This window comes from Phodopus roborovskii, unplaced genomic scaffold (genome assembly GCF_943737965.1).
Source record: "Phodopus roborovskii unplaced genomic scaffold, PHOROB, whole genome shotgun sequence".
Lineage (NCBI taxonomy): Eukaryota > Metazoa > Chordata > Mammalia > Rodentia > Cricetidae > Phodopus > Phodopus roborovskii.
Genome location: NW_026126409.1, coordinates 24393595 through 24415945, shown reverse-complemented (window position 1 = coordinate 24415945; position 22351 = coordinate 24393595).

The window sequence follows — 22351 nt, the reverse complement described above, 5'->3', positions numbered from 1 at the left end:
ATTAAATTAATTGAAATAAGATATTTTAGTAGCAAGTAACAGAGGTGACATGTCAACCTAGTTGAGTTGAACCCCGATTTTGGGTTCTTTCACTACCTGTGAAAGGCTCATGGGACCCATTAGTAAATTATAACTTACCTAGAGAGAAATACTTCTCTTATTCAAGTTTCAGGTTCTTTATAGCAATGGTGACTTTTAGGAGCTTTTTAACATTTTCACCAATTGGTTTGGTCTTATAGGGGGACGGAATAACTTGAAAAGGGTCAGAGCCAAAGGAGCTTCAAAAATGTATCAGATGTTGGACTCAGGCATGGTTTCATGTGGACTCCATGGGAATCTAAATTGATGAGAGTACTTTCTGTCACCAGCAGTGTAAGGATCTGTTAGTGATAAAAGGGGGGGGGGTCATGGCATCACAGTTCAGCTGACAATCCATAGGAAACAGAAAAGACAGGCAGTTGTCACTTGAAAATTCAGTGTATGGTCTGAGGCACAGATCAGGCATGGAAAATGGCAGAGACAGGATTAGAACCTGGCTTCTTCTTCACCTTCTTCTTTTTGATTTAATTTATTATTTTACATGTCGATTCCAGTTCCCTCTCATGCACCCTGACCACCTTCCCCTCCCATCCCCCCACCCCAATTCCACATGTAGGGCAATGCCATCCAGGGTCATGTAGATCTGACAGGTCATTTGAAATAGGGACTAGGACTTTAATGGGATATGTCATTCTGTAAATATGTTTCTCATACAGGCTAATGAATGAAGCACTGTTGGCCAATAGGAAAGCAAGATAGGAGGGACTAGGAGACAAGGAGGAAAAAGGAAGGAGGAGTCAAGATGGAGAGTCTGGAGAGAAAGGAAGTGCCAGCAGCCACTCCCCGGTAAGATAAGACCATGTGGAAATACATAGAAATGGGTTAATAATTAAGACAGAGTTAGCTGATAAGAAACTAATACCTGGCTAACAGCATTATATCAAATACAGAGTCTCTATGTGTTAATTGGGGCTGGTGCTGCAGCAGGACAAGACCAGTGGCGGGCAGAAAAACCTTACTCCTTACATATGGCGCCCACTTGGCTAATAATAACTTCCACTTAAAATTTAACAAAAGCTTAAAAAAGGGTTTTACAAACAAAAGAACAGAGACAAGCAAGGTTTCTTGGTAGTAGCATTTTTCTTGGTTGGATTCTGCTTTGCAGATAATTGCTCGACTCCTTTAAGTGAAATTTCCTGACTCAGCACAAGCGGCAAAAAACCACAAGGCTTTTAAATAACTCTGCTAACAATTTATTGTTGTGCGTGAGAGATGGCAATGGCAGTGACCACATCTCCAAGTCGGCAGCATGATGCTGGATGGCAGCACAGACCAAGGCACTGAGCACAGCTTTCATTGCTGGTGGTAAAACTACCCGCCACCATCTTTGATAAACCATGGCAGAAACAACTATAACTTTCATTTTTAGCAATGTTGCTGTTTACCAAATAAAGACTCGTGGCCAGAAAAAGGTAAAGATTTACAGTAAAGACAGATTCACATAAAAAAAAAAAAAAAAGCATTAAAGGTTTACAGTGCATTTTAAAATGTACGTAGACATGGGGGGAAAAAAAGAATATAATAGTTTTGAAAAGACAAAGAGGAGTTGGGTGTGGTGGCACATACCTATAATCCCAGCACTCAGGAGACAGAGGCAAGCAGATCTCTGTGATTTGCAAAGTAAACCTGGTATGCAGAGTGAATTCCAGGACAGATAAAAGTTACACAGAGAAATCATGTCTCAAAAAATAAAAAGGAAAAAAGAAAAAAAACAAAATAATTAAAAAGCCACAGATGGAGAGAATCTGGATTCTGTATGGTATTATATTGTCTTTGTATTGTTTGTTAAAACATGCTGCTGGATCAATTCAATTTATATATTTTAAAAATGCTTTGACTTCAAAATTTAAGGCTAAGGACAAGTAACTGGGGAAAAGGATTTCTATTTTTGTTTCCACAGAAAACTAAAAGCTGTGGATTACTTCCAGACTAATGTGATTTGATCAAGCCAGACCCCCTGAAACAGAGTCACAGGTGGTCCTACATTCAAAACAGCTGGACAAAGCAGCCTTGCAGACTACAGCCAGGATTTCTGCATCTTCTTAGGATCCCCATGACAGCACCCCTTACCAGCAGGAAATAGTTTGGAAAGAATGACGCCCAAATTTCCAAATATTGTGTATAAATGTTTGTTTTAATTTAAATGGGCTTGGTTATAAATGGATAATGATCACAGCCAATTCTTTTTAAAGGTAAAAAGGGGATTATGGTATAGATATGAATACTTTGTTTTGGAATGGATTTTCATTTATTGATAAAATTTAAGGTCAATTTTGTGATGTGTATATTTCTCCCTTTATTTCGGTATTGTGTTTGCATATCTCATTTAGAAATGTAACGTATAATTTAATATAGATTATAGATAGTTACCTATGATAGTCAAAGCTCAGAGTTAATTAAGTTAGTTAAGTTTTCTAGATATACAGAGATGTGTTTGAGATGAATAAGGATTTTTCAAACTTTTCAAAGACCTACAGAATATGGCATTTAAAATGGTTTAGGGTTTTTCTTGACAGTGAGACATAACTGCTCCTGGCAACACCACCTGCATCAGAAAGGAAGATGAACATTAAAGGAATCCATAATGGAGTTTGCTTTCAATATGGCAAGACTAGCCATTTGGATAAGATAACTGCTCTTGCAGGACTGTTTGACTTTATGCTGTATAAACTGGACATGCAGGACCCACAGAAAAGTGACTGCTGATTCAAGATGGACATTGCTACAGAATTCCTGCTTCATGGAAGAATCTGACAGACATTTTGCAGGACACAGAGAAAATGTGTGACAAACTGACAAAACAAGAAGATAGATTAAAGTTTCCTGCTTTGCTGAAGAGTCTACCAGACACACTAAGGCCTATGGGTTGAAGATGGAAGATTACAGAAGAATTTCAGGTGACTGACAAGGCAAGATACCTCTGTCATTTCTAGAGTCTATATACTATCCTTCTATGGTCTTTGAATGAGTTGAAGACAGATAATTATGGTTATAGTTTTTCTTGTTAGGATTAAAGTTAAGTTACATTGACTTCAGACACACAAAGATAGGATAGTTGGAATATTTTCTTAAATCTTGCTAAATGTTAATGGACTAAGTATTGTTAATGTGATTCTTACTTGATAATTGTTATATGATATATTTTGCTATAATAAGTTTAAAAACCTTTTTATTTAGACAGAAAAGAGGCGATGATTGGAGATGTCATTCTGTTAATATGTTTCTCATATTAATGAATAAAGCACTGTTGGCCAATAGGAAAGCAAGATAGGAGGGACTAGGAGACAAGGAGGAAAGAGGAAATAGGAAGGAGGAGTCAAGATGGAGAGTCTGGAGAGAAAGGAACTGCCAGCAGCCTCTCCCTGGTAAGATAAGACTATGTGGAAATACATAGAAATGGGTTAATAATTAAGACAGAGCTTGCTGAAAAGAAACTAGTACCTGGCCAACAGCATTATATCAAACACAAAGTCTCCATGTGTTAATTGAGGCTGGCATGGTGGCAGAACAAAACCAGTATAGGGCAGAAAATAAATTAATCCTTACAGGTCTTCTCTTCTGTCTCTACCTTAAGGCAGTATCCATCCATGGGGGATGTGTTCGCAAGGTCCTTTTGTGCACCAGGAATACATCCTGGTTCCACTGTCTGAGGTCCTGTAGACTGCTCAGTCCTTCTGGCTTAGACCCATATTCAGGGGGGCCTGATCAGTCCCATGTCAGATTGACAGCTCAGTCTGGGGGCCCATTAGCTCCTCCTTGTTCAGGTCAGCTATCTCTATGTGTTTCTGCAACCTGGTCTTGTCCTCTCCATCTGCATCTGGATTCTAGTTTGACTCAGTGTTTAGGTATGGGTGTTTGCTTCTGTTTCCAACAGGTATTAGATGAGGGCTCCATGGATAAGTTAGTTGTTGATCAAACTATCCTGGAAAGGCATTTATAGTAGCCTTTCCATGGATGCTCAAATTGTTAGTTGGCAGCAGTCTTGTAGGTCTCTAGACCTTTCTTTGGGTTTAGTTTTCTCTTCAAATCATTATTGGCTCCCTCTTTTATGTTCTCTCTCTCTCTTTCTCTCTCTGTCTCTCCTGTCTTCTATTCCTACCCTGACTCAATCTTCCTAGTCACATGTGCTTTCCTCTCTTCCTCCTCTCTTTCTACTACTTCTCTCTCCATTCACTGCTCCCCCCCCTCTTCTCCTGTGCACTGGGGGACTTGTCACTCCCCCCCTTCTTTGAGGGACTTTATGTGATTCTCTGAGAATACACATTGTATCCTAGTTCCTCTGATATTGTGAATTATAGGGTGGTAATCCTTTGCTCTAGTTCTAAAATACATATATGAACAAGCACATACCATATTCCTCTTTTTGTGACAGGGTTACCTTATTCAGAATGGTTTCTTCAAGTGCCATCCACTTGTCTCCAAATATCAAGATTCCATTATTTTTTTCTCCTCAATAGTATTCCATTGTGTAGATGTGCCACATCTTCTTTATCCATTCTTCAATTGAGGGGCATCTAGGTTGTTGCCAGGCTCTAGCTATTTCAAGTAATGCTGCAATGAACATAGTTGAACACATATCTTTGTTGCATGGGTGTGGAACATTTTGGTATATGCCTAAGAGGGGGATTGCCAGGTCCTGTGGTAAACTAATTCACATTTTCCTGAGGAATTGCCCTACTTATCTCCAAAATGGCTGTACGAGTTTATACTCCCACCAGCACTGGAGGAGTGTTCCTCTTTCTCCACATCCACTCCAGCATGAGTTGTCATTGGTGTTTCTAATTTTAGCCATGCTGGCAGGCATAAGATGATATCTCAAAGTTGTTTTGATTTGCATTTCCCTGATAGCTAGGAAGGATGTTGAGCACATACTTAAGTGTCTTTTAGCCTTTTTGATTTCCTCTATTGATAATTCTTTTTTCAGTTCTGTACCCTATTTTTTAAATAGGGTTGTTTGGTGTTTTGTTGAGTAGTTTGTTGAGTACTTTGTATATTTTTTAGAACCAAATCTTTGTCGGATATAGATTGGTGAAAATCTTTTCTTGGGCTGTGGGCTGCCCTTTGGTCTTGTCCACTGTGCCCTTTGCCTTACAGAAGCTTCTCTGTTTGAAGAGTTCCCATTTATTAATTGTTGCTCTCAGTATCTGTGCCCCTGGAGTTATGTTCAGGAATGGTCTCCTATACCAATTTGTTCAAGGGTATCTACTACTTTGTCTTCTAAGAGGTTTAGTGTGTCTGGATTGATGTTGAGGTCTTTGATCCATTTGGACTTGAGTTTTGTGCATGGCTACAGATATGGGTCTATGTGCAGTCTTCTACATACCATCATCCAATTGTGCCAGCATCATTTGTTGAAGATGCTATCATCGCCCAATTGTTTTCTTTTAGCTGTTTTCCCGAAAATCAGGTGTTCATAGGTGTGTAGGTTAATATCAGGATTTTCAATTTGATTCCATTGGTCTACCTGTTAGTTTTTTTGTTTCTTTGTTGAATTTCTGATTGGTGATCCTGTCTAGTATTGAGAGTGGTGTGTTGAAGTCTCCCACTATAAGTGTGTAAGGTTTTATGTGACATTTGAGGTTTAGAAGCATTTCTTTTATGAATCTGGGTGGATGCCTTTGTATTTGGGGCACAGATGTTCAGAACTGAGACTTTGTGTTGATGGATTTCTCCTGTTATGAATATGAAATGACTGTCTTCATCTCTTTTGATTAATTTTGGTTTGAAGTCTAACTTGTTAGATATTAGGATAGCCACCTCTGCTTGCTTCTTGGTTCCATTTGATTGGAAGATCTTTTCCCAACCCTTTACTCTGAGGTAATGTCTATCTTTGAAGCTTAGATGTGTTTCTTGTATGCAGCAGAAGGATAGATTCTGTCTTTGTATCCATTCTGTTAGCCTATGACTTTTTATAGGTGAGTTAAGACCATTAATGTTGAGGGTGAATAAGGACCATTGATTGTTAATGCTTGTTTGATTTAGGTTTGTTGTTGGCAGTGGTATTGTGAATATATTAGTTCTGCTTTACCCTTGTTTTCTGGTGTAGTTAGATTATCTATTGCCTACATTTTTGTGGGCATAGTTAACTCCATCGGGTTGGAGTTTTCCTTCTAATACTTTCTGTATGGCTGGATTTGTAGATAAGTATTGGGAAAATCTGGTTTTGTCATTAAATATCTTGTTTTCTCCATCTATAGTGATTGAGAGTTTTGCTGGGTATAGTAAACTCTTAGTACTTGTAAAACATCTATCCAGGACCTTCTGGCCTTGAGGATTTCCATGGAGAATCAGGGGTAATTTTGATAGGTCTATCTTTATATGTTACCCGTCCTTTTTCCTTCGCTGCTCTTAATATTCTTTCTTTATTCTGTATGCTAGGTGTTTTGATTGTTATATGTTGAGGGGTCTTTTTTCTTTTGTCCAGCCTATTTTGAGTTCAGTATGCTTCTTGTACTTTCATGGGCATGTCCTTCTTCAGATTGGGAAAGTTTTCCTGAATGATTTTGTTGAATATGTTTTCTGAACCTTTGAGCTGGCCTTTCTCACCTTCCTCTATGCCTATTATTCTTAGGTTTGGCCTTTTCATGGTGTCCCACATTCCCTGGATGTTTTGTTGGATTTATGATTTTCTTTGGTCGATTAGTCTATTTCCTCTAGTTTATGTTCCATGCCTGAAATTCTCTCTTCAATCTCTTGAATTCTGTTGGTTATGCTTGCATCTGTATATCCCTATCTTTTGCCCAGTTTTTCAATTTCCAGCATTCCTTCAGTTTGTGTTGCCTTTATTATGTCTATTTCAGTTTTCAAGTCTTGAATAGTTTCCTTCACCTGCTTAATTGTTTATTCTTGGCTTTCTGTACTTTCTTTACTTTCCTTAAGAAATTTGTTAATTTATTCCACTTTTTTGTTTGTTTTTTCTTCCATTTCTTTAAAGGATTTTCTCACATCTTCTTTGAGGGCCTCTATCACTTTTATGATGGTAATTTTTAAGTCGTTCCCTTTTGCTTTATTTGCTTTTTTGTTGTGTTCCTGTGTAGTTGGTGTAGATTCCCTAGATTCTGGTGGTGTTATGCTTGTCTTTCTGTTCTTAGGTCTTTTCTTTTATTGCAGTCTTCCCATAGCTTCTTCCAGTAGGTGTTGGTGGGGTCTTTCCCTCTCTCTATGGTACTTCCTGGTGGGCTCATTTGGGTCAGAGATTCGATATCTGTAGCTCTGGGTGGTCCAAGCTGTCTAGGAGGTCTCTCCACAGGCAGGGGCCCAGGGATGGGGTCAGGGATAAGGCTCCAGTAGAAGACTGGCGATGGGAGTCAAAGATTCCAAGGTCTGGGACTTTGGGTGTTCCTTTTGCCTATAGGCAGATCTTGCCTGGGCCTGGTACTCTCAAGCTGAAGCTTCTTTAGCAGAGGACCAGCTATAGGGGTCAAGGATCCTGCTGGCAGGAACTCTGAGTGGTCTGGCAGAGATAAGCAGATCTCTGGGAGGGGCCTAGGACTTCAGTGGAGGACTGGCTGTGGAGGTCAGAAACCAAGCAGATGGAAATTATGGGTGGTCCTGCATGGATAAGTAAATCTCCTGTGTTCAGAGCCACTGGGAGAAGTTCCTGCAAGTTGTGTGGACTGTTGACTCCACCCTCTGTCCCAGTGCTCAACCAGAGTGGTGGGACAGTGTGAAGGGTAGGGGGAGGGCAGGCTCGCAGTGGGGGTGGGTGGGGGTGTATCAGATCTCCAAGAGCGCTCTGGATGGGGACAGGACACAGGAGCAAGGGGATCCGGGGCCAACCCAGGGAGTTCCCAGGGGAGGGTGTAGGGGAGAGGCTGCCCAAATTGGACACAGATTCACCTCTAGCCAAGGGCTGGTGGATGAGCTAACCTGGCTTCTTTTTCTTGGAATGATAGCACTACTAGACCCTGTCTCCATGAGGGACAGAGCAAAAGGTACCACTACTTCAACAGGAAAAAGGATGTGATGCTAGAAGACTTTAAGTAAATTCACTTGCGAATTGGCATTTGAGAAATAGTAAAAATATGAAGAATTTTCATTTTTGTTTAACAAGCCCTTATTGTTGAAATTATGGAAAACCATACAAAACAACAAACTGGAATGTAACCAGCAGCTTGTCTCCATATTTGTAAATGGCCAGCATTTAGTATTTCTTACATTTTCTAGGGACTTTTGATTATGTGGCCATATGCATATTATTGTACAGCATTAATATTGTATATTAGTTGTATTCTGATGGACTTTTTATTCAAAACATTATATAAAGTATTATAAGAAAAATTCCATTATAATATATAATAGTATCACACTCTGAACATATTTAATTAATTGTATAATCTCAATATTTTTAACTATTAAATTAATTGGTTTATAACTTTAGTCATGAACAGTAAAAATATAAATCCTGTCTACAAAACTTGAGGAACATCTGTGCATATTTTTAACCATAAATTTCATAGATAAGGTTGTTGAAGAAAGAGTGATGTTTCTTCAATGATTTTAGCAATTTTTCCAAATGGTATTCCAGGAAAAAATATACACATTTAATCACCTAAATATAATGGAAATATGACCTATTATAATTGATTCAATTACTATAATTCATGACTGAGAATGGAATTATACCTTTAATTAATTATCAGTCAACAACATGAATATTAAATAAGTGGGCAGACATCATAGATTTTTCACATGGGCTCTAGATTCTATAATCTTTAAAAATTTATATATTTTAAAGATATTTTAATAGTAATTAATTTTCACATGTGGATTGTCTATTTATATTTTCTTTTGTGAAGTTTCTGTTTGTTTTCTTTCACCATATTTTGAATTATTTTTTGTTGACTCCAATGCCAAATCAAATACTGTTTGGTTCAGCTTCAAGGTTAAGACTACTTTTGACAGGCTGATGTAAGTGTTGATCCTGGCTAATGTTCCTGGAGACACTAGGAAGTTCAGAGGTGAGATGCTAGTTCTCCTGTCTAATAAATCTCAGACTGATAACAGATAATTTTAAACAAAAAGAAAGAAAAGAAAGCACTTATTGAAAGGACACATTTTACTTTCAATGCATATTATATCTTTCCAAGTTAATGTTAGTTTGTCTCTCATCTTTCTGAATTATTTTGGTGGCAGACAGTGCTGGCATGAATGCCCAAGGAGCATAACTCTTCCTTTCAGTCCATCATCAAAAACTTGGTCCTTTACTCTGATGTGATACTCTATCCCGGACTGTGAGTCTCAAGTGAGCAAAACAAGCTAGAATGGACTTGATGGCTCAGTACCCAAAGTCAAGCAGAGGTTCTACCATGTTGTAGAGCTCACTTCGGTACCATTACAGCATGTAGGCAGTGGGAGGGGTCTGTTGAAAGATGATGGTTACACTTCTACATCTGAGATTACAAAGCTCTCTCTCTTTTGTTCCCCTCTTCAATCTTTCAAGCCAGATTAGCCTGGGAAAGTTTCTCTGAACCATTTAGCATCTCCTGGAAAACTCTTTTTCTATCTCTTACATATACAGAACCGATTTCTACTTCAAGCATAATAACTAACTCAAGATATTAAGGGCAAAAATAGAAAAAATATAGTTAAGGAAGGAATAATTGAAGGTGGTTTTATTTATAGTTTTCATGAGATACATGTTTGATTGTATTGTTTTGATTTTGTTTGATTATATTGCTTGGGTTAAGAATCTTATTTTATTATTATTTTTTAATTTTTATTTCATTTAATTAACTTTTTTCATTTATAATTTTCCATCCCTCCTCTATATTCCCATTCTCCACCCCAACTCCCACCCCTGCATCCCCATCTGCCAAAAAGGGCCAGGTCTCCCATGGACTTGAATAAAGCATGACACATCAAGTTCAGTTAGGACTATGCTTCTCCCACTGTATCAAGGCTGGGCCAGGTAATTCAGCATGGGGAACACGTTCCCAATCAAGCTAAGTGCCAGGGACAGGTCCTGATCTCCCTGCAAGAATCCTTACAAACAGACCAAACTATGTAAACTGCCACACACATGCAAAGTGCCTGGGTAAATCCTAAGCAGGCTCCCTAACTGTTGGTCCAGAATCCATTTGTTCCTGTGAGCTCAGGTCAGGTGTCTATGTGAGTTCTCTTTTATGACCTTGATACCCCTGGCTCAAACAATCCTTCCCCCCTTTCTTCAGGAGAACTCCTGGAGTTCATGCCCAGTGCTTGGCTGTGGATCATTGCATCTGCTTCCATTGGTTACTGGGCAAAACTCTCTGGTAACAATTAGAGATTACTTGGTTACAGTAGATGGCCAGTTCATGAAAGATGCTGATCTTTGCTTTAGCATTGTGATAGCAAAACTCATTCATTTGCCACTTGTGAAGTCTGTCTTTACTTTAGTTATTAATATTTATTTCATCTATTTTTACCTTAATTTAATCTCTGGGTGAGAAATTCTTGTGGTTTTTATTTCTTTGCATTAGGAATAAAATCACCCCGAGAATCAATCAGTAGGAATATATGTAGAAAGAGGTAAATACAGTGATTGTAACTTTAACAAAAGTAGGAAACATGTATGAAATCCAATGTTCAAAGTCCTAGTGATTTGTCAGTACCATCCCTAGAAAGGGTGATATGTAACATCCTGTATCTAGGAAATAAATGGCAGTGTCCAAAAGTTCATAACACCACTAGCAAATTTACAAATAATAATAAATGAAAATCATTGTCATATAAACTCCAAATTGCCTAGGTAAGAGTCAACCAATAAATATAAGTTTCTCTTTTCAGATTTAATTTGAATTAAAGGCTGCTTGAGAATCTCTTTTTGCTGGCAATGTGACATATTCTGAAATCTGAAACTTCTTGAGTGATGGTATTCTAGTACCTCAGCAGAAACTTTCCCACTTGACATTTAATGGGTCATGATCAAAATGCATTTGCACTTAAAGTGTTGTATAAAAATGCCTTTGGGCTGTTTGACAAGGTGCATATAAAATAGGTGACAGTGATGTTAAGACACTGATCCTTTCTCAATGGATCCTTTCTCTAACTATGCATGTGCAAATATTGCAAAGGCTTGGGCACATCTGAAATCTGAAACACAGTTCCAAGCCTTTCAGATGAAAGATAATTGATCCATGTTACTAAGGTAGCCATCCATGTGCACTAAACCACAGAAAGCAAAAACTAACTTTATATTTTATTTCTTGATGACTCTGAGTGCCCTTTCTTATAGAAATTTAATGGATGTAATCACTCAAATGCAAAAGCAGGAGTCATGCACACTATGATAAGTACTGTGCATGGCCCACTGACTGGTTATCACTGGAGTCACATGTGAGAAGGGGAGGTCTCTCAGTGGTCCTTCTGACTGTGGAAGGCACATGGTTGTTTGGATTCACTTTAAATCTAGATTCTAGTTCTATGTGTGAATAAGTGTAATTAGTAAATAAATCACCAAACACTATGTTTGTGATTTGTTTAATTTTATATGAGATATCAAAAAATTAATACAACTTTGAAGAATAACTTTTTATGTGGTTTTATTTAAACTTTAGTAAGACTATAAGGGCATGAAATTTAATTTTAAGTTTGTTTTTTGTTTTTTGGTTTTTTTTGGGGGGGTTTCAGGTTCTTTTTTGATAATAAAGGCAAGTGTAAAGTACATTCTTTTCAGTGGGTACTTTACATCTAGTGTGATTCCAAGCCCTGTACAGCAAAACACCAACAGAAAGTGGTTCCAGTTAGTGTTGTAAGCTGTACACACCGATATAAATTTGGATGAAGTTGTAAAACACTCCCAGGACTTGGGACAATTTCTTGTGCCTTATTTAATTGTCATCATAATTCTAACTAGTGGCTTCAAAAATTATTTGTTTTGAACTTTATTGTATATATATATATATATATATATATATATGTATATATATATATATATATATATATTAGTATATTTCTTTGTTATACATTACATTAGGGCTATTTATCACTTTTTGTATAATGATGCTTAATTTTCACAATTGTATAATATTCTGTTGCATCAATGAGAAGTAGTTTGTTAATCAGTTTCAGTGTTGGTAGTTACTCAGACTAGACTGAAATGGTGCTTAAATGAAAGTGTGTAGAGTGAAAAAATATTGAGTCGATAATATTCAGCCATAAACCCCAACATTTTATTAAATTTAGAAATAATAGAACTGAGAGCATGTTTAGAAATAGAGAGATATTATTAGATGACTATGAGATGCAGAATGATCTCACAGAGTGCCCTTCCTCAAGCACATAGCTTAAACCAGGTGGTAAATATCTCAGCAGCTTGTTGTAGCATTACTTTACCTTGCAGAAATATTTACACACCTCCATGGGCAAGGCTGCCTCTATTTAAATAGGTCTGAGGAAGTTCTTGGGCTCCTGCGGCAAATTAAACATGAAATACAGGAAGAATTGAGAGACTGGCTGTTCCCTAAACTCTGAAGTGTTCTAATTATGCTGTTATGCATTTAGGCGCTGAACACAAAACAGTCTGCCTGTATTTGAAGATCAGATGCCATGGGTAACTTTCCCGGAAGTGTTTCTGTGCTCCCGGAAGCTTCATCATAACCTATTAATGCCTGGGACAGCTGTGGGGGTCAATTATGTGGCGTTTAACTGTGCTAATATCAAATTTTGTCTTCACATGTAGTAGGGTAGACTGAGACAGCTAGCGTCAGGTGACTCAGCGGCTTGCAGAAAGTGTAACAGAGTACAGGTTTTGTCATCACTGAATCCACACTAAAAGTGGAAAACTTATTCTCTCTGTCTTGTGTCCCATGTCTTACTATGGGCACCCTGTGTGACATAATTAAGAGGAAAGGAACACAAGTAATATGGTTCTAATGACAGTTACTTGATGCCTTTCTAGAGGTGTCTGGGGAGTCGGAATATTCAACAATACCTAATTTGCTTGGCTTTATTTAATCATTTCCACATATCTGCAATCTTGTTAAAAGGCACGAGCTACTTTATTCATTTCTATGTGGCAATTCATTAGAAGATAATGTTCTTCCTCACAGTGAATTACCAAAGGTTAAATTACTTCAAGACAGACCCTCCACACCACTGAAAGTTCAGTCAATGTGTGCGCATCTTCCCTACTCTAAGAATTTACCTCTCTTGGCCCAGCTCTACACTTGGCTCTCAGGCTCTCATAGACCAGCAAGTTCTAGCCCTCTGTCAGCAGAGATCTAATCTTCAGGACTGCCTTACTATTCACATCATAAATAATAATAACGAGCAAAAAAATGGAAACCTCATTTTTATTTGCAAAATTAGATGGTAGTTTGTAAGTTTTTAATTTTGGAGAGTTGAGGGAAATAGTGATGTGAGGAGTATTGATAGCTGTTATGTGACAATGCATTAGAAACTATTTTTTTAATGAAAACAAACATTTATAGACAATATTTGGGAATTTGGGTGCCGTTCTTTCCAAACTACTTCCTGCTGGTAAGGGACTCTGTCATGGGGGATTCAAAGAAGATTCAGAAATCCTAGCTGTAGTCTGTAAGTCTGTCCAGCTATTTTGAATGTAAGATCACCTGGTACTCTGTTTCAGGTGGTCTGGCTTGATCAAACCACATTAGTATGGAAGGAATCCACATCTTTTCATTTTCTGTGAAAACAAAAATAGAAATCCTTTTCCCCAGTAACTTGTCCTTGAACTTAAATTTTAGAGTCAAAGCATTTTTTTAATATAATTTATTATTTTACATGTCGATCCCAGTTCCCTCTCCCTCCCTTCCTCCCTTCCTCCCTTCCTCACTTCCTCCTTCCCTCCCTTTTACCCTCTCTGCCCTCTCATAAGCACTCTATCCACCCTCCCCTCCCATCCCGCCACCACAATTCCATATGTAGGGGAATGTCATCCAGTTGGGGTCATGTAGGTCTGACAGGTCATGTGAAGTAGGGACTAGGGCTTCTCTCCTGTCTCTAGATTAAGGCAGTTATACCTTCATGGGGGATGTGTTCACAAAGTCCTTTTGTGCTCCAGGGATACATCCTGGCTCCACTTTCTGAGGTCCCTTAGACAGACATGGGTCTATCTGCAGTCTTCTACATACCATCCTCCAATTGTGCCAGCACCATTTGTTGAAGATGTTGTCCTTGCCCCATTGTATTCTTTTACCTGTTTTCCATTGTATCCTTTTTGTCAAAAATCAGGTGTTCATAGGTGTGTGGGATTTTCAATTCAATTCCATTGGTCTACCTGTCTATTTTTGTGCCAATACCAGGCTGTTTTCAGAACTATAGCTGTGTAGTAGAGCTTCAATTCAGGGATGTTGATGCCTCCTGAAGTTCTTTTATTATACAGGGTTGTTTTGGCTATCCTGGGTCTTTTGTTTTTCCATATAAATTTGATTATTATTCTTTCAAGGTCAGTGAAGTATTGTGGTGGGATTTTAATGAGGACTGCATTGAATCTGTAGATTGCTTTTGTCAAGGTTGCCATTTTTACTATATTTATTCTACTTATCCAAGAGCATGGGAGATCTTTCCATTTTTTGGTAACTTCTTCAATTTCTTTCTTTAGAGCCACAAATTTATTATATAGGTCTTTCACTTGTTTGATAAGCATTACCCCAAGATACTTTATGTTGTTTGTGGCTATTGTAAAGGGTGATGTTTCTCTGATTTCTTTCTCTGCCTCTTTGTCGTCTGAATAAAGTAGGGCTACTGATTTTTTTAAATTTATCTTGTATCCTGCTAGTTTGCTGAAGGCGTTTGTCAGCTTTAGGAGTGTCCTGGTAGAGTTTATTGGGTTGCTTATATAAAGTATCAAATCATCTGTTTGACTTCTTCCTTTCCAATTTGAAAGTTGATTTCTTACATAACTATTTTAGTGCATGAAAATTTAGAAATGTGAGGACCCTAAGCTCAGAGGAGAGGAAATATGACTGCATGTGGATACTCATGCAAAAGTATGTCTGTGCCCATTGTGGCAGGAGGGAATTAGAAGAGAGTGGGGGTACAGTTAGATAAAACAATCAAATTCCTCCATCTTGGGTTATTTAAAGTTGATGGGAAACACTGCTAAGAGTTTTACACTTGGGATACTTGCTCATTTGGCCCAGAAGCCTGCAGCCTGCTCTACAGGAAGTCATTGTACTATTATGTGGTGTGTGTGTGTGTGTGTGTGTGTGTGTGTGTGTGTGTGTGTGTGTGTGTGTGTGTGTGTCTTGAATAGTTCCTAAACCTTAGAGAGGTTTAAAAACAACATTTCATCTCTCTAACTGGACAGAGAATAGGGAAATCACAAATATCTTTCTATATTTATGTTGCCAGTCTCTAGGCCAGTAAGAATAAATTCATTACTATGAGACACCTAGAAATATCTTCAATCTAGCTTGATAGGTGTTAGACAGGTGGATAGATGTAAATATATTTACTCATATACACATATGAAATCCTTGTGTATATATGTATTCAAAATCAGTGCTTGATAATATTCCTTTTAGAAGGCAAAACAGGCCTGGAAGTGTTGTTTATCTATTGAATTCTGTGTAGGTGAACTGAATTGATCTAGGTAGAGGAGAGCCTAGTCACTGAACTTTAATGAATGAGGAACAACTTTCATATTCCCACTTCCTAACCACTCCCTCCAAGTCTTTGGCCAACAAGGCAGCTGGAAGCAGCTGCTACAAGTGCACGGGGCACTCAGAACCTGGAAAGGGAGTGACTGTGGATGAAGCTGAGGAACTTCTTAAAGTGGGCTGAGTCTCTCATGAGTGCTGGAACTCTCAGACCTTTAAATCCTGTCTTTGTTAAATGTCCTTCTTTTGTCTGCTGGCATTCCATTCATAACCTGTCAGCATATTATCTTTCTATTATACTGAGAAATGTGTATGCTTCTTTAAGGGTCTGAGTATTTAAAAAGAAAATCCTGCCTCAGATGTGAAGAACAATTGTGTATAAATTGTATGCCTCTTCAGAGTGGGACCTCAAGCAGAAGGGAGGTGATACTCATTGCTAGAGAATCTCACATTCTTAGCAGCATGGAGTAACAGGAATGATGCAGGTGCATGGACCCAGTACACACTTCTCACAGCTGGAAAGACCCAGCACACACTTCCCACAGTTTCATGGACCCAGAACACACTCCTCACAGTTGCACGTACCCAACCAGCACACACTTCTCAATTTACTGGTACTGTCTTCAGTCCTTAGAATAATGTCAACATGTTTGTACAAAATTTTTGGGCCACAGTCCTAAAGTCCCAGTACTGAGTGGGGTTAAGAGCAGTTGTGAGTCCAAGTGGAACTGAATTTGATTTTATTTGAAATAAAGGGGATATTGAAGTTTTCTGAAAATGATAGTATAATTTTTTTCACATTTTGAAAGTTAATCTGTTTCCATGTGAAAGCTGTGTGGGGATCATGCCCACATTCTGAGAGGGGAAAAAAAATCTTGTATTTATAGAAGCTTCCCATTTGAAAGAGCTCAGGCCTGAAAAGTCAGTGATTTCCTAATATGAATGACTCCACATTAATAAATAGACAATAGCCAGAGATTCAATCAATTCAATGGTTGTCATCATGTCTGGGAATCATTAATAGTACCAAAAGGACACTTGTTGCCAAAGAAATAGTTTGAGCAAACATCCTCCCTAGTGAGCAGAAAAAGCTTGTCCACCAGGCAAGCTTTGATAAGTGTCAAGGGCAGTGAGTTTAAAGCTACACAAGCCCTGACAAGTGCCTAAGAGCAGTTGAGTGTGCAGCTTTATCTCTTTACTGCAAGCTCACATAGGCTTCGGGTGACATCCTCTTATAAAAGCTGACAATCTGGAAAAGACACTTTTATGCACTTAAGCTCTCTCCCTTTCTGTCTCCCTCCCTATCCCCCCCACCTTTTCCAGAAGCAGACTAAACATATTAGGTAAAAAGGTCAGAACTCCTTAGAAATGTAATGTTTGTTTGCTACAGTCAAATACCAAATCACACTTGGCCTCTGGATCATGTGACTACAGTAATTTAAAAATAGGAACACTTAAAGAGGCAGATAAGAGGTTCATCATCATCACTAGTTCTCAGGAAAACTCCTGGGGACTCAAAAGTGGCCTTTGCAGGAGTCCTAGTGAGATGTCCACTCAGCACTGTTGATACAGAGACCTTATAAGATTACACAAAGAATTCAAAAAGAGAAAGGAAGGAATTAAGACAAAAGAAGGAAGGGAGGTAGGGAGGGAAGGAGAGAAGGAAGGAAGGAAGAAAAAAAGGAAGGAAGGAAGTTCCTGGAGTTTGATATCTATTGGCTTGCAATTCTGATTTGAAGCTTGTGGTAATATTTTCTTCTCAAGTACATAAATATTCACACTTGCACCTGTGGTTTTATTCTATTTTGATTATTTATTTACTCACATATTGCAGGTGGTAAGGTCAATCCCAGGCTTCTTCTATGCTGGGTAAGTATCTGCCATCGAACTACATCCTTCGTGCTATTCTATTTTTAAACGGGATCTTCTAAGTTTTTTTGTGTTTCCTTTTTATGATGCCTCAAATTGGCTCACTTTTTATTTCTTATGTAGTCTCTAAGGTAAATTTATAGAAGAAAAAAAATTTAAGAATTCAGCTAACCAAATGAATTGACTAAATATATTTATAGCTCTTAAATTTCAGGGGTCACAAACCATTCATTCAAGTAGCCTGAATACCCATACATGTTGTCAGCTGGCAAAATATTCTTTTCTATTTAAACCCAATCCTGTCTCACAATACCCATATAATCTGCATTTCATTGAAGCAACATCTTGTAGCTTTCCATGACAGAAGACACAATGTCCTCTTGTCCAACCATGATTTCAAGCTGGCAATGAACAAGTTGCAGAGGGGAAACATTGGATAGAACTCAATTTTGAAATGGTGAAATTAGAAATGTTATTTGAAACAGTGTTCCTAGTGTTATGATAGAAGTTGTATATGACAGCTCAGCAACCAGAGGTTCTCTTGCACTATAGCCTTTACCTGTCAACTCACTCATGTTCTCCAAGAGTGTGGCAAGGCCAAAAATGGCTGGTATATTTAATTAAGTTTGGCATAAGAATGTTTCCATGTTGGGATCCTTTATAACAAATGTTGTCTAGCTTGTTTTATAGAGTGACTGAAGGCAAAACCCAGGAGAATGTATTTGTCGCAGACAGATAAATAATAATCAATCACATCAGTGAGTTTCTGCCAGTCACAGGTGGCCACCTACTGAGGCTATGTACAAATAAAGAAAATGCCAATTTCCGGGAAGTCTAGTTCTTCCTGTACATAACTTCCATCACTGAATCCATAATTACCACTGGCTTATGCTGTGAGCAGGGCTCCCTAGACTCTGGCTTGTGTCTTGGCTTCCATACAGAAACATTGTTGTCTAAAATGTTTAACAGTTTGGCATTAGACATAGGCTCTAATGCAGAAGGCCAGCGAACTTCAGGAATACCAAGTTCTCTGCTTAAGCCAAATTCCTCTTAGATGTGAGTTCTTCAGGTTTTCTTTTTTCTTGAGCAATTTTAGATTTGTATGGGTTTAAGTCTGTATCAGAGCCAATAATTAATTAGGTTGAACCCAATTACAGGTCATTGTTATCTGACTGAGTGAAGAGAAAGTGGACTGATTTTAGTAAAGAGAAATATAGTTCCCTGGAAGTGCCATATATGAGTTAGTTTCTTTGAATGGATAAATAATTAGAACTTTGTAATTGTAGACAGTTGGAATATTACAAATCTCCAGTCAAGGTTACATTGGGCTATCTCTTTACTTCTCATATTATATAATCATAAACCACTTCTATATATGGCCTAACACCCTTATGACTTTCAAGGAAAACTTTTATAATATATTAGCTTAACAGACCATGATCTTCCAATAATTCAGAGACTAAGATTATATCTAATACATATAAAAGAGATTTCCTCATTCTTGGTATAATCCACCTATCTGATATTACAAGCAATGAAATGTGTAAATTCACTGATTTAAAACTCTCTTTTGTTAACTGGTTATAAAAGTTCATGCAAACTCTTTGGTACAACCTGAGTCTCCCTTCTGTGGTCATGGTCACTCATAGTCGACTCACAATATTTCACTCATCCTTATGGAACAAGGTCTCTATTTTATTCACATAGTAGGTAGGCAAGATTACAGGAAACGGAGGAATCTGGGAGTCTTCCTTCTTAGAGACTATGCATTTCTATAGAAATGGTTGAATATTAGCAAAAATATCCTTAAAGAAATTTTAGTGACAATAGGAAATAATTAACCTCAACAAAATTGCTGATCTGTAGGAACTTTGGTGGGAAATGTATGTCTGCATGTGTGTGTGTGTGTGTGTGTGTGTGTGTGTGTGTGTGTGTGCGCGTGCGCGGGCACGCGTGGGTGCATGCATGTGCATAAGCTCAGACACACAAGTGTGGGGCCACATGTGCATGGATATGTGTGCTTGATAAATCATGCACACACATACACATGCTTGTGGAGGAGAGATTATGAATGCCTCATGTATGACAGTGTATTTTTCATTAAAAGCAAGATACTGAGAGTACAAAGAATGCTGGTGAAAAATCAAGTCAATTATTAGGTCAATACAAAATGGGTATGATTCTTAACTAATTCCACCTGCTAGAGGGGGCAAAAGAGAAAGAGCCAGGGGCTTAAGGAGTGCTATGTTGATATGAAGGATTTGTTAGAAATACAAAGAGACCTTTACAGGAACACATGATGGTTTGTGAGCAGCTTTATATGGATGCAGTGGCTCCAGACACCCTTCTGAAATAAATGTTAATGTTGATTTCTTTCTGCTGGCCCCAGGCTTATGCAGATGGAGGAGAATTCTGAAAGCCTGGCTCTGCATTGTATACATTTTTCAAGTGCCCTAAGCAGTAATGAGGATGCCATGTTTTGGGATGGTGTAGTTAAAGCATAAGATTTATGAATCAGCAAATTGGATGAATGTCAATGGCACTGAAGTTTGTTCATGGAAATTACATAGTTTTAAAAAATCTTTTTGTGTGTGTGTGTGTGTTTTTAGTGCTTAAAAAATGTTTCACAAAGTAGTATGTAATCATGGTTATTCTGAACACTCTGTAAATTACATTACCAAGGCACTATCTGAACATAAGTTTATAGTACATGTACCCTGGAATTCCTTTTTAATATGATATGAAGAAGTTAAATAGAATTTAGCCTGTTAGTAAACACATATACACACCATACAACCTCTATTCTGAGAACGTATATGTTTCCAGAAATTATGAAATGTATATTCATGAGATCATAGTTTATGGCAGACAGCTCAGAAATGCTTATCTCCTGAGTTTTCACTAGAAATCGGGCTTCTACAAGCTAAATCTCTAATTAATATGTATTAATTAAAACATGAAATGAAATAGTAACAACTCCATATGCAAGACCTGTTCATAGTAAGTGAAGTTTCAAATTATGGAAGATGAATTTCTAAGGGAAATTATAAAGACATTTTTGTAGTGAAGTTGAATGACTATTCTGAATGAAAATGAGGCAAAGAATAACACATATCACAAGAGAAATAAGAAAATTGATTTAGACTTCTACAAGAAGAATCTTGTAAAGGCAGCTTTATGTCAGGTCAGACTGGTTAAAGATGAAATATGAAATATTTATATGTGGTTTTCTAAAAATTGAGCATTGATATCAAAGCTACACTACAGCAAAACTAGGATTTGGCCTAGTGTTAAAACCACAAATCTCTTAGTGTTGATCTGCTCTTCATGAGAATTCTTTAGTTTTTCTTCACCATTTATAAAAGTGCCTGTCCTAGGAAACAATGTCTGTGTGCCAGCAAGATGAATCCCTGTGCTGTGCCTGCTATTTACCGGATTTTAAGGGAGTCACCTTTGTTAGCTGGCCCAAACTATTCCCATCACCACTTGGAAGCCAGTTATATTAAGGAAATGTGGGTTGCTCAGGAGCCAACACTTGAAGAAAATCACAGAATTATATGCTCCATCCCCCCCCTCAAAAGAGCCTTCTTCAAGAATCCAAGTACATAGCAGAACTAGTTATGAGGTCCAGTTGCAAAGTAGCAAGGAGGCTGTAGGCTGAGCCAGCATTTGACTTTTTTTTCCCTTGAGGTTGAACATTACCATCAAGCTTGACCACATAAAGCTACATCCTAAATTTCTTTAGACAAGCACATTTCTTAATGTGAAGATCAACAGATGTTCTATGATCTGAAAATACAAGGACAAAGCAGTTAACATCCTAATCATTTTGGTATTGCTTTCCTTTAGATTTTTAAATGCTGAGCAATGGGCAGGGAAAATAACTTTAAAAAGGTCAACCCAAACAGCAGGCTCCTGTTATATAGTTCTCTGGTTACATGAAGAACTAAGTTATTACCTATGACAAACATGACATATGATCTCATTTAAATCAAGTATTTTAAAACTTTAGAATTTTTTGATCAGCTTTATTAAATTAAGTCTTTTTTTTTTTCCCCAGAGCCTCACTGTGTAGCTCAGTCTACTTCCACCTATCAAGCGCTGGGATTCAAGTATTTGTCAACTGCTTTCACCTCCCAGATGTTGGAATTCTGGGTATTTGTCAAAACACAGATAAAGTCTTTTCCATGATTGTCAATGAACTGAATCATGGAAATGTTTATAGATTCATATCTCTCTCCCTAAAACATAGATATTAATAATTGGTCTTGATATGTTGTTATATGGGAAGCATTGGCAAATAAAGAATTACTAAATCTTCTTTGAGCTAGATTTCTATAGATGTGTTATTAATATGTACCCTGAAAATATAGGAAATTCTTAGATATCTAATCATACCATTGGACTGGGTAAGTTTTGGAACTATAATAAGAAACTGTCTGATTTCATGTATCAGAGTTATCAGAGTATCAAACACAGCAATAACTATCTTTGTACTAAGAAAATGCGTTGTCAAGTTTCTAAGCTAATTCAGTCAGGACATGAACTGCCGAGGTACCCAATTTATATTAACTCTATAATGTAAGATTCTACCAATGACAATACTTGTAATAAACAGTGCCCTAGGTCTCTGAATTACTAAGACAAAATTGCCACTTAAAAGATGTAGATTTACTAAAGTGGGATACTTCTGTTATGAACACTTCATACATTATTGGTCATGGTTGACCCATTCCCTACCATCTTTTCCTCTTCCTTCTGCACCAACACAATTTAAACCTTAATTTTCAGTACTCTCTCCCTATTCATATCATGCATATTCTGTTGTATTGTTTAAA